This window comes from Molothrus ater, chromosome 7 (assembly GCF_012460135.2).
Source record: "Molothrus ater isolate BHLD 08-10-18 breed brown headed cowbird chromosome 7, BPBGC_Mater_1.1, whole genome shotgun sequence".
In the NCBI taxonomy this organism is placed as follows: domain Eukaryota; kingdom Metazoa; phylum Chordata; class Aves; order Passeriformes; family Icteridae; genus Molothrus; species Molothrus ater.
The window spans coordinates 11062757-11076568 of NC_050484.2; the positions used below are offsets into that span (position 1 = coordinate 11062757).

General features: G+C 45.0%; 1 protein-coding gene across 1 annotated transcript in view; it reads right to left on the reverse strand.

Annotated features, from left to right (window-relative positions):
* Positions 1-1800, reverse strand: part of SATB2 (SATB homeobox 2) — a 137874-nt gene extending 136074 nt beyond the window's left edge. The window contains exons 1-2 of the mRNA XM_036386781.2: positions 1698-1800; positions 1438-1495 (exon numbers count right to left, since the gene is read on the reverse strand). The gene's annotated coding sequence lies outside the window, so the exon portion shown is untranslated. The remainder of the gene's footprint in view (positions 1-1437; positions 1496-1697) is intronic.
* Between the last annotated feature and the right edge of the window lie 12012 nt (positions 1801-13812).

Genomic DNA, 13812 nt, shown 5'->3' on the forward strand with positions numbered 1-13812 from the left:
CTGGTGGCGGGACCGCACGGGGCCCCGGTGCCCCCAGCTCCCGCCCTCGCTCCCCGCTGTTAGGCTGAAGCCAAAGGCAGGGGCAGCCTGTGACAAAACAGCCCGGCCGGCAGCTGGGGTGCCCGGCTGAAGGCTTAGAGTTTTCTGAGCAAGTAACTGAAAGCTGTGGATCTGCTTAGAAAAAAAAAAGGGCAGATAGTGAAGGGGATTTCGAAGACAACCAACAGGGTTTATTGAACTATAAAGGCTGAAAACGCCTTTGAGCAACACGAGGAAACGCATCCTAATACACATGAACCGCAAATATCCCGCAGCCTGGCTCCTGCAAGAAGGTAGCTCAGATCCTCCCGACTGCGCCACGAACCTGGTTTGTCCCTGGCGGAATCACCGCAAATGGAAAGCTGACAGGGTAATGCTCAGTCTTTCTAGGCTTTCGCAATCCCTGTACTGCTACCTACGGGGCACAGCAAGGCGCTGTCTGCAGAGGGGTCACACATGGGGCCCGGGAGCAGGAAAGGGCCAAATCCTATCGCTTTTCCTCCTGCAAATAAACCTATAGTCTTTTCCTGCGACCTCAAAACTTTGCCAGGCAATATGCGCCAACACTTAAAAATATTTTCGGGGCTTGAGTTCGTACTTGGCCCGTGAAAAGGCCCCTTCGGGGTTCGGGGCTGTCTGCCCGCTCCCAGCACCTTAAAGGGTGACCAAAATGTGGCCCGCCGCCCGAGGCAGCCCCGGTAGCTTTGCCGAGGCGGCGTCCTTCAACCTGGACGTGGCTTCTCGAAGCAGCGGAAAGAGGCAGAAGCCTAAGAAGCAGATACCGGGGCAGCTGGGAACTGAGGACCCTACCCTGAGCCTGCCCGCCTTTCGCCCGCTGGGCTCCGCAGAGCTGATCGCCCTCTGCTTCACAGTCTCTGACGAGGCTGTCTCCATGCCACCCCTGCCCCGCTCCTGAGAAGCAGGCAGGGCGCAGAATGGGCCGGAAGCAAGTGCCCGGCCGCCGGCGGGGGCTGCCACCTCCCAGCCCCGCAGGACGGCCTCAGCCGCCGCCGCCGGAGCCGCCTGGCCTCGGTAGCTGCGCGGCCACCGTGCCCAGGCAAGGCACCGTTGTCGCCAAGCAGCGCTGTCAAGCAGCGAGAGCAATTCCACCTAAAGTCTCTTCTTCCTCCAGCCCTTGCGTCTCCCCCGGCCGCCCTGCCCCCTCTCTCCCCCGCCCCCCTCCGCCGGAGGGGCCGCCGGCCTGCGCGCAGCCAGCGCGCTCCCGTGACAAATTTCAGGTTTGTAAAAGGACGGGTGAGAGTTATCCACCGTTTGAAATCCCATCATAAAACCAGAGCAGACGCAGTGCTCGTGTGTTCCCCGTCACGGAATCGCTCCAACCAAATCAGCATCTAACAAGAGAGTTTGTCCCCAGTGGGGACAGCAGCTCTCACTTACTCTGTTCCGTGAGCCGCTGCACTTCTGCCCCGGGAAGAGCCCTTCAGCCGCACCGTCTCTGCGGGAAGACACTGTTATTTCCTCCTTGCCAGCGTTTCGCTGGGATCCAGCAGCCCCCCAGTTCCCCGGCCGAACGGGCCCGCGCCGCTGCCCCTCGCAGGGGTCCCAAGCCCCCGCAACCTCCCACCCCCCGAAAGACGAAACGCTCCAAGATCTCTGCGCTTTGTCAACGCAACGAAGTATTTGACAGTCACAATTACCTGTAAATATTCTGATCGTTTTGTATACGGGACACTTTTTGCCTTAAGCCTGGCAAGCCTCACACAAGCGGAACTGCAACACTACCGCAACTTCACCGCGGCAGACGGCAAATTCCGCGCTCCGCTCTCGGCACTGAGTGCGATCTTTCTCGGTACCGCAGAACCCAGGAGCGAGAGAGAGAGCTACCGCTTCCCTCTCTCCACACCCTGAAGCGCAACAGCTAAACACTCAATTTAAAACGCTAACATTTAGGCGAGAATTCAAATCAGTCACAGGAAAAAAAAAAAAAAGGAAGAAAAAAAAAAGATGCCTGTTATCAAAACACGCTTTCGGACAGAATAAACGGGTTCACTCGCTGGCAGATAAGGTGCCAGATTTGCTAACATATTGGCATCCGCAGTTTAAGAAAGAAATAATCATGAGGTCTGAGATGGTCACTACTAGCTAAACTGCGAGATTTCATAATCGGTCTTCCCATTTTCCACTACAACCTCTCCCTTCCCTACCCATCACATCACAATAATTAGCAGCGCGGAATTACCTGTCTGCTTCTTTGTGTCTCCTTCAAGTAAAGAAGGTAAAAGTCACTTTACCTATTAGCTTGTATAAGTAATAAAGAGGTGGTAACTTGGAGCTACCACATTTTGAAGATTATGTCACATGCTTTAGCATAAATAAGGGTGTTATAGCCCTAGCGATTACTGGATCAATTCATTTGTGCGACAACCCATGGCGCCTTTGGTTCTTAGCAGGTATTTGTTCTGTCCCTGGGAGTAGTTCTGCACATCCCTCCTCGCTAAGACGGACATAAACAATGGCAGCCTCCTGATTTCTGAGGCATCTTTGCGTGCGTTTACCAGGGAATGCCTGTTTGTTAGCGTCTTGACTTTGTATCAACCTATTTTGAACGAGATACGGCGGGATTTCTGGGGCTGCAGCATCTCCCTCCGCAGCCAGGACAAGGCGGAGTTGCAGCAGCTCCCGTCCGTGCTCTCACTCAAGAGGGGGTCATAGCGTGCGGCTTTTTAGTCTCCCCTCACACAAAAGGGACGAATTTGCCCAACTTTCTCAAAGCTTCTCAGCCCTGTGCTTTTCCTAAGTCGCTTTCACGAGAGCCCTAGCTCCTTGACGGTCAGCCCCGAGGAATTTCACAGAGCTGACTCGATCCGATTGAGGGACCGCAAGTGGGCGCCCAGACGCGAGCGAAGCGCACGCCTCGGAGGGGCGAGCTGACGGCACCCCGCGCCCCGGCGGCTCCGGCCCTACTCGATCCATTCCCAGAGCTCCAGGCACCCCCGCGGGCCAGTCTCAAGCCGAGCCGAGTCCTCGACAGCCGGGCAGTGAGACGGGCAGCGATCCCTTCCTAAGCAGTCACTGCTGCTCCTACTGGCGGGAGCCCACAGCCCTGCCGGCTTGCCGCAATATAAAGGAGGGGACACTGAGCCTCGTCAGGCAGGACTGACGGGGAAGCCTCCACGCAGGTGGAGCCGGAATTCGACTCCTACGATATGGGGAGAGGATGGACACCCCGGGAGGGAATTGTTAGTAGCAGCCGGATTTTGTTACTTTTGAGCTCGGCGACTCTCGGCGGCACCGGCGCGACACGAGTGCCCGCGGGAAGCGGAGCAGGGCAGGGCGGCAGGTGCCGCGGAACGAGGCGCGGCCAGAGGCCAGCACGGCCATACACAGGGCTGGAGGCGACTCCTGTGCTTTCGGTGCCGGCGGTGACCCTCCGCTCCGCTTGCACTTAGCGTCACCTCTCAGGCAGGAGGAGAGGGTCGGGAGTGGCCCAAGGGTGTGGGCCGGGGCCCGCCGAGCGCCTCTTGTTTCCTCCGCTATTTCCCTTGGACGGGCCGGGCCTGCCGCACTCTTCGCCGCGCACGCCGCCACAAGGCAGGGTCACGGGAGAGGGTCCATCCCCAGCCCCCGCAGACAGGGGATAACCTCTGCCCCCCCGCCTCCTCCAGCGCTCAGCCCCGTCACGGCCGTGAGAAGCCGAGCGCAGGCCGGCCGGCCGGGACAGGGGGTTCTCGTCCCCACTGGCGAGGACGAGAACCAAATAAATAACTTTCTCAATTTTCACCTTGATTATATGGTCCTGCTTTTATAGGCCTGCCCGGCAGCTTGTGCACACACCATTTACACCACTTTAGAAAGCTTCGACAGTAAAATCCCAACGAACTCCCAGCGCCTGTCCACTCCCACAAAGCAAATAGGGGAGTGCAGCACTGGCCGGGCCAGCTTGGCCCCGAGGGCTGCACCCTTGGTGCCCCAAGTTTTAACTGTCATATTTTCCAGATTTTGTACTGCATTAGTATACAACTCTGAACTTCATATAAAGTGTTAGCAAGTTCTCATTACAGTTTAGTTAGACAAAACAATCCAGCCCGAGAACCAAGGACACCATTGCAGCTTCAGGCCCAAAAAGTATAAACAACAGCGAGCTGAGGAGAGCAATCTGGGAGGATGGGACTTCATACCTGAAGCTGTAATTGGACAATTAACCCCAATATGTAAATGGACCAAAACTTATAAAAGTGTGAAAACGTGTGATCCATCCTCCTGTAGCCTCAGTCAGGCTCTTGTACTGCCCAAGGTGTATTCCTTGAAGGCCTTTTTAATAAATACCTACTTTATTCCTTTAACACTGTCTAGCCTCTGTTCCAGGTACCCTCTCAAAGCATCACCCTGAGCCCCACCACCTCCCCTCTGCCGCCCAACAGGCCTCGGCATCACTGTGACCATGGGTGGCTTTCAGCTTGGAAAGAGAGAGGAGAGGAAGTCTGAAGTCTATTTATATTAATATATTTTCAATTAAGTCAATGTACAATGCCTGCACAATGTAGCAGGCCCTTCCTCTTAACTTTTCCCTCATTTCTGCCAAGACAATTCACTCCCTCTAGCTAAAACAAGCTTCCTGAAGCCTTTACAAAAATTAGAAACAACAGCTAACACAGAATCAAAATAGGAGGTAGGCTTCATGGGAAACCAGGCATGTAAAGTAACTGTGCAACTGCCAGGCTGGATTTCTCTTTCATATATTCATGACTGATGAAAAACACGCAATTCATTTCCATTAGTTCTTAAAGATTTAGCCCAGGCTGCAGCTGGCCATCTGAGTGGGCATGTACAGCAGGATAAAGCCATCAAGTGGCAGTGGGGTGACTTTTTTCTTGGAGATGGCAGTGGGAGCCCCTGGTAGCTTACAATTCAGTCCCTGCCCCCCAGTTCTGTATAATCAAGAATTTCCTAGGAAGATGGTAAAGGGTCTGAGGAGACCTGTGGTATGTGCCCTCTCAGGGGGAATAAGACTCCAACATTTTTTTACTCTCCAAGCACAAAAAGGGTAGAATATACAATAGAAACCTTTTGGTGATTCCCATTGCCACAAAGAGAAACTATGCTAGTGCCCACAAATTAACAGGTTTCTTTCTGAGATAATTTCCACCTATGCCTGCAAATAGCATCAGTCACTTTTTCTGTCCTCTCAGTTTCCTGTAAATCAAATCTCACACAGTCATGATACATTCACAACTCCCTCTAAAATCCTGTGGGTGATGGCTCAAACAAGCAATTGTTTAAAATTTACAAGAAAGACCTGAAGTACAGAGTTGAAAGGGATCAGTAAGTTCCTGCCAGCAATGAACAATAAGGAGAAGGGTAGAGGAGGGAAGTCCTGTCATTTCTCCCCCAGTGTGACCTGCCATAAGAAAAGTGGCAAGACTAACTGTCTCATTAGATAAGAACCAACTGAGAAGGAAAGCAGATAGAAATGGGCCACCTGCAGCAAAAAACCTGTCATGACTCATAGTCCGACACCAGACAAAAGCCATGAGAAACCACATGTCAGTATTCCTGGTGTTCATAAACTTCAGTGTTCAAGATGCCAAAAGTGATCATTAGTGATTGTAAGAGATATCAGGGGATACTTGAGGTACCCCAGGTTTAACTGTATTCAGAATCCTAGCTCAACTGTTGACTTATGTCCTCCATAATTCAACACCCAACAAAATTTTAGTTGCAGAAAGAGGTAAGGTTTTTTATGGTTTATGGTTTTTACTTTCCTGCCTTAAGCAACAGCTAAGATAGACAATACTAGGCATTTTGCTCCCTTTTCTCTCGGTAGTTCCTGTTCAGCACAAGTTGCAGTTACCACAGTAAATAATTTGTCTCTGGGTGAAGGTCATGATCCTGTGTCAGCCCGAACACAGCACTGCCTTTGAAGCCAACAGGAGTCTTACACAGGCACAGTTAAGGGATCATGCTACTAGCTTGTAATGCAAGCTGGAATGTCTTAGAATGAGAAATTATCTAAGATCTGAAGTTACTGTATTGATACAGCCTATTTGTGAATGGCAAAAGAATTATTGGTACCATGCCTGCTGTTCTCTCTCTATTCTCATGAGATCTCTGCTCTAGAAAAAGTGCCTAAAAGTTCTTGGGTAATGGCTGCCTTTATGCAGTTTCTATTGTGCTGGAAAAGTAAGGTTGTTCAAAGATGCATTTGGTGTTCCTTACTGCTTTGTAAAAGGTTTTTGTTTGGTTGTTGTTTTTTTTTTTTTTTTAATAAACAATTAAAGCTAGCTTGTCCTCTAAAAACATGCCCTTTCAAAGCACTAGAACAAGCACAAGCAGGGGAAACAGTCTTTGAAAGAAAAATTACTTTGGACAAGTTTCGAATTTCAAACATAGCCTTTGTTTATATGTCACTGACAAAATGCCTCTCAAATATTCTTTGAAAGGTGATTACATTAGGCAGGGGCTATTTTAGCAATTTCACATCTCATAGCTCTATTGTATACAGGGATCTGTCCACCCACTTCCTTTGCTGCAGACACAGCTCCTTGAGCCTCTGCTCAGCTATCTTTCATCACTTCTAAAGCCACGAAGACTTTCTTTTCTTGCAAATTGAAGCCAACCTTTTCTGTGCCACCAAGTTTTCTCTATGACTTCTGGTGGGCTTCAGAATCACTTTCGGCTTTTTGGTGATGTTCTGCCTAAAGGTTTATCACAATACTTTGCTTAGAGTTGGGCAGAAAATACTTTCCTGGTTTAATGAAGTTTTTAGGATAAAATCCCCCAATTTCCATTTCAAATCTCAACAGAAAGTTGAGATTTTGAGTATTTCATAATTTTAAGGGGAAAAAGTAATTTTCACTGCCAGTCTTTTTCAAAGCACATATCCTTCCTTCCCCATTAAATTTTTCCTGTAATTTAGGAAAAGAGAACAAAGCTCCTCCTGCAAAGGCAGTGCACAGCTATGATAAAGCAGCACATCTAGTTATTCCCACCATCAGCTCAGGTGGTGAAAGCTTCAATACCCATTTGAGTTCTAGAGTGACAGCAAAGCTTTTAATATTTTTACTTTTTGCATAGTCTCGATACCATCATATTTCAATTTTCTGGCTACACTTGTTCATCTCCACTGCAATAAAAACTAAATTTGTTGACATGTTTGACATTTTTAAATACTCTTTAAATACTTTTAAAACATCTTTATCTAGAGAAGTCCTGTAGCAGCTTGGGATCTGTCAATGTCAGAAATACCTTGCATTTTCAGCAATGTTCCTAAGCCCCAGAACACAATGGTCTGTGCCACCAGACATTGAAACTGATTCTTGGCATGAGTTTGGAGTAGGCTGACAAGTACTGTCTGAAACAGCTCTTGGCCATATCTCCAGAGCTGTCTGAGGCCAGACTTCAATGTCAATAGCCAGTTCACCTGAGGCTATCTTTTTTTGATGGGCAAGACAGTAGAGAAGGGTCAATGGAGGCTGTTGTGGGCAAGCTACAGAACCTCAGTGGCAGAACCACTCTGACACACCAGCAGACTGTGCTTCTGCCAGTCCTGCAGAAGAAAGGCGGAGTAGCACGAGGCAAATGTCAGTGCTGGTTTTTGAACTACAGGCTCCTGCACAGCGTGTAAAAATGCACAGCATAGTGCCATGCATATAAACTGGCCAAAGATGAACAAAAATGGCCATTTAGTGTGGCTGGGATGTGCTTCTGTATGGCTGCACCAAAGCAGATGAAGTCAGAATTTTGCTCTTTGTTGTGCTATCAATATTTAATTCTTCATGTCATTACAACATCTGTCCTTTCTCAGGTACAGCAGTTATGTATGTTTAGAGAAAACTGACTACACACCTATTTCAGTAGTTTTGTGAACGCAGGTAAAACCTCAAAATTTCTATTTTCCATCAGACGTGACAAAACAAAGGCTTCATTGGTCTTCACTGCTCTGTCAATGCTCTCACCATTCAGAAATCACTGGCAACCACTTACATAATCAGACCTTTTTTATAAACGGATCCATTCTAAAATTGTCTCAGAGACTTGTGATCTATTATTTCCCCTGTCATACCAGAAGAGACAAACTAATGTGCATTCTTGGGATCTGATTGCAAAGGCTGCAGAAATTTTGCTGTGGGTCTTCACCGCATCCAGTTCATTCTGTTCTGTAGTTCATTAGAAGGATTCCAAAACTTGGTGGATGAGGGGGGAGTTGGAGAGAAGAGATGAGAGGTATCTCTGATAAGCACCGAGATTCTCAGTAAAGCAAGATATGCTAAGAATTAGGAACAACACATAAGATGGGTGTATTTTTCCTTCCAGTGTTATAAAAGCAGATGAAATGCATTCCACACATCCAAGTTAAGGCCTATTATTCCCCTCTTTAGCACAAGTCTCTGAAGAAAACAAGCCCACACCAACTGAAATCTGACCTTAAGATATAAAGTGTGACCCAGGGAGCAGTGATATCAAGGGTTGCATATGTCCCACACAAGAAGAGCCAGAGTGGTCTGGGAAAGATTTACTAGATATGGGTTATGGCTTAGTAGGGGTGAAGCTACAAAACAAATAACAGAACTTATCCTCTGAGATGCAGTAGTGATATTTGAAAACTTTCACATGAGCACTTACTTATTAATGTCTGGTGGAGCTCAAGCCTCATTAGCTCCTATTTAAAGATATGGTACAAAGGTCAGTACACAACCTGGCAATTTAGAAGCTTGGGCTACACTCATAGTTTTGCTCTAGTTCTCTTTCTATAGAGAAATTTCTTGAGTGGCTTTTTAGAAGTATGTTACTGATCTGGGAGAACAAGACTGACTAATAGTATACCAGACACATCCTCCTAAGACACAAAAGCACAACTGAGAACCTCTCAAGTCACCTCTTGTTTTTTATATCTGTAAAAGGAAGCAAACCTAACCCACTTAGCAATCAGAGAGGGTCTGTTTGCTGGAAATTGTAGTCTTGACACTGAACTTGCTAAGGCAGCTCTTACCCTTTCCCTGCCTAAGGAGGAACAAAGTGCCTGCAGAACGGTCACACTTCTGTTCTGCATGAAGGCAGACTTGGGAAAGTCACCAAGGATTCTGCTGTGCTGCTTCCCAGCTTCTTGCCCTGACATGCACCCAAGGTCATTTAGTGTGAGAAGAAAAAGAGGTGAGGAGCCAAGTGACTGCCCAAGGCTGTGCAGCAGGTCACTGGAAGATTCCCCAGTCATTCCTGATTCCCTGTTCTGTGCATTCTTCTAGACCAGTCTACCTCCCAGTCTGGGAGAACATTCCCAAAATGCAGGGCAGAATTCACTCTCAGAACATTTTGAATGATCTGCAAACTTTGTGTATTTAGGATCCTTTTCAACTGTTCCTTGGGACAAAATATTTGGATTACTATAAAAGGAGACTGATAAAATGTGCAACATAGAGAAATTCCCTAGGAAAATAGTATGTGCTTATTATCTCTTCTTTCACACATTTCAAATATTTTAAAACTTCATTCGTCCCATCACCTGGTTTGAATCAGTGATCAAGTCAACACAGGAAGGAAGCTTCAAAAACAGGGCTGAATCTTACATGTATCAATGCCAAAAGTCCCATTCCTACAGTTGCATTAGGAGCAGCTTCTGCAGTGTAACACAAGTAACCAGGCTAAACTTTGCCTTTCAATGATTTTAAGACCCAATTTACTGAAGGTTTATTGACAATAAATATAGTCGTATTTCCTTTCCTACATTGACAATTGTTGCTGCACAGTGCATTCAAACTTTGAATAAGCATTCAGATGATTCCCTTCTCATCTGTTCTGTTTCCAAAATCTGGAATTTTTGCAGCCTGATACAAATGGAAACAAACTTGTTGATAAAGTCAATTAGAATTTAGAATAAGGAACACTACCAAAAAAGTTTTGCCAAATTTTCTGTCTTCTGTTGTATTTTGGATTACTCCATCAGGCCTCCTTAACTCAATGAGTCATTTCTGTCTAACACAAAAGTACTTTTGCTGTTACTAAATCAAAGGAGTTAATGAGCTGTAGGTTTCACAATCTGCACCCCTTTCTACACAGTGAATAGCAGTAGCCAAAATCAAAGAGGTTTTAAGCAACATTTGCAGGCACATCGACTGCTGTGTCCATCCTTCCTTCCCTCAGCTCATGAATTACAAAGACACCAAACAACGATTATCACTGCAAAAGAAAATAAAAAATAAAAATCAGGTCACCCTGACTACATATAAAGTACTGGGGGGGGAAGGGGGGAGGAAAGGGCATCGCATCTTCCACACAACGAAGAAACTCCCACTTGTTTACCAGTCTCTACCTAAAGATGAATAATGTTCAGCTATGAAGGAACTCAGCCTGGAAGAACATAGCGTGGGATCCAAGACTTTAAAAGAGTGGCTCTTTGGCAGACATATGCAGAGTTTCATTCCCCTGGACTATTCAGAAGGGTAATAAGTGAAGCAACTCAGTCACCATTCAGACAGCACCGTCTCACTGTGGTACCTGACTTGAAGATATCACCAATTTTCTTTTTTGTCCCACTGGCCAAGCTACAAATCTTGGATAAACTCCCCAACATTTGCAACTTTCCATCTTGTGTTCACCTTGACTTTAGATGGATACTATTGTTTTGCTGAATTATTCTCTTGCAGATCCTGCTGCCTTAGGTATTTGAGACATTCCGTTTAAACAGGTGGCTATAATTAATTATTCAAAATTATTTTTTAGGAATTTGGATTCTTTTTCCTGACAGTGCATTAGTTCTAGGCATTGTACAGAAATAAGGCAATTGCATGCTGTTTGGAGTATTTGTGATTAAAAAAACATGCTCTAGCTCATTGTAATGTTTCTGTAGGCTGGCATTCTTTGTGAGAAATTTATTTCTTGTAGCTGCTTTGGGTTTATGTCAGTTGTATATTTTAAGAACAACATCCGCTAAAGCCGTTTCATGTGAAAAATGGAAATATACTTACTTCAAGAAAGTATTTATACTCTCATCTTCTTTCCATTCTCAGTGGGTCTTTAACAAATACTTGTTTGCTAGTGGAAAAAGGTCAAGAAGATTATTAAAAATAATTAGGGAGTCAACAGACGAGGGTGCTGCAATATATTGTTCTTCCAAGCAACAGTATGAGGAAATAGGAAGAATAAAAGAAGAAGCTAAAACACACATAGAGAAACCATTATTCAGAATGCATAAGACACTGAATTCTTGAACTTGTAAAGAAGTGGGCTGAATTTAGCCTTCAGTTAAAAAAGTCTTGAAAAAGAGAAGGCAGTAACCTGCAGTGTGCAGGTCAGGAGCCATCAACTTCCCACACAGCTTCTACTGTAGGTAGGAACAATAGGGAAGGTGAAAAGATCTTTGCACTACTGGCCTTTTCCCCATATTCCCCCAGCCAGATGATGTATTTGTAGACAAAAAACATTCTAGAAACAACTATTTCTTCACAATATATTCTAGGCATCACTTTTCATTTTGATGTGATTTTTTTTCAGTTAAAATGTAAACAAATTAAAATCCAAATTATTTAAAAGTGAGGCTAACAGCTACAAACAAAGAGGGAAAAACCCACCAAACAAACCAAGCCAAAAAACCCTACAAAATATTTACTCTTTTATTCCAGTATATATCACATTTGTAATACATTAGGCTAACATTCTCCATAAGTTTTATTCTATTTCTTTAACCACCACAAAAATCTTTTAATCTGACCTTAAGCACTTCTTTTCCTGGGTGGAGTGTTTGCTTCCTGAATCACAAAATTTATTATTCTCAAGAAACAGCCTGAACTAGCATGAGCTGAGCTTAAACAGAGCCCCTGGCCTATGCTTCTGTGTCTCTATGGGCATTTAAGGGGAAGCCCCAGGTGAAGCTGATCATGGTCCCTAAACCCTTTTGGCACTCAGGGCCCTGGCAATTATTGATCTAGCACTAAACTGTGGAAAGAAACTGAAAAGTAAAGTTGAAAAAGAAATTTTGGTGTCCTGGAAACAATGTGTACTGTTGCATTCATGGGGTGCTTAGACCAGGTGAGATGTGGAGTACCTGTGCATACCCATGTTGTGCTTGGGTTGAAAGGCACCATACGATTTATCTTTAGCCTCAGTGTTAATTAATCTACCTGAAGGATTTTCTTTGGTAATGTGAGCACTGGAACTTCATCCCAATAGATAACAATTGTAAATACTACGGAGGCCGAGACTTTGGTCAGTGGTGCATGATGCCCACTATAATACTGAAAATCTGAGATGAAATCCTGTGTCCCTACACTCATGCAAGATTTGCCACTGCTTTTCATGGAGCCAAGATCTTGCCTCAGGCAAAAGCAAAACTGCAGAGGTTACAATATCTGCTCTTCCACTCCAACTCCCAGAAACAAGACCTGCATGGCAGATGTATTATTATTTATTAATATGCAAACTTGCACAAACCTTATAATCTCAAACTATAACTGAGTGCTTTCCTAGTTGATAAATCACATTTCAAGAGTTTTTCAAATAAAGCTTAAACTATTTTTCTTTCTGGAGTAAAATGGGATGTCAAAGTATCAGCTCAAATAGCAAGAACTGTTCTTTTCAGATATACTGAACACGAACAAACTTCAATTGGCAAAATCTGGTCATTGTTACAAAGCAAACCTTAGCTGGAATTGTATAATGGGTTTGGACTTTCCACCTCAGAAGATGTCTATATTGATTTGTTTATATGGGAAAACACAATTTCTGAAAGAATTATCTAAAAGAGAATATTAGGAATTTGTCATGGCACAACAGGAGAGAGGGATACCTAACAAAAGAACTGTGGGATAATTATAAGAAAAATAAAATACATCAGTAGAAACAGATTTAAGTCACTGCTGAAACTGCATGTAAAAGGTAATTCTACCTTTTGCTTTTCCTTTCTTAATGATGGAAAATCTACTTGTACATTGTCTTGGCTAGGACCTGACAACAGTTTTACCAAGGGAAGGATGAGGCTTTATTCATCGCTGAGGACTGGCCAGCCTGGGACATGGTATGTGTGTCATGCAGTGCAGTCAGGACAGTCTTGTCCTGCCCTGTCCACCCTCATTTGAACTGATTTGTTTTCCTCCCAGAACTGCTGGTCAGTTGTTAATTGTAAGACCACAATGAAACCTGACAATTGTCTCTCACACACTTATATTTTACAGAAAAAAAAAGCTAGCTCTTACAAATGCTCTGGGAAACCAATATTCCTCTGTTGCAAACAGGAACTGGGGAACTGAGTCAACTAACACTTTCAAGGAGATGAAAACCCTCATCTCAAGGCCACACACCCCCTTCAGTTCAGAGATGTAAATGCCACTGACAGCAATGTCCTCAGGAGGACCAGTACAGTTAGAAGGTCACTGAAACAGATTACTTTTCCCATCATTTTTCACAGTTGCTTTTTTATTTTTTTAACCTGGCATCTGTTCTCCCATGTGTGCATACATATAAAGGCCGCTAACTCTAGCTGTTTCTTTAGGCACAATGCTGGGATGGGGATGGAAAAGACCTTTTTGTTGAAGAAAAGGACATCAAGATTTGAGGCAGCAAACCTTCTCTTGCTTTCAAATGCTTTGAACTGCTGCAGTTACATGACACAGCCAGACAACTGGCTTAGCTGGGTCATTACATTCCTTCACAGGTGAGAAGGTAATGGCTTAAAAGAGAGAATAAAATTCACAACTTGCAAAGCACCTTTGGGTCTTCAATATACTGTGTACATCATTTGTACACATGTTTGTGAGATGGGGGAGGCAGGCCTGGGAGAGATATAGAACAAGCAGGAATATAATTAAACCTAAAAACTAATAA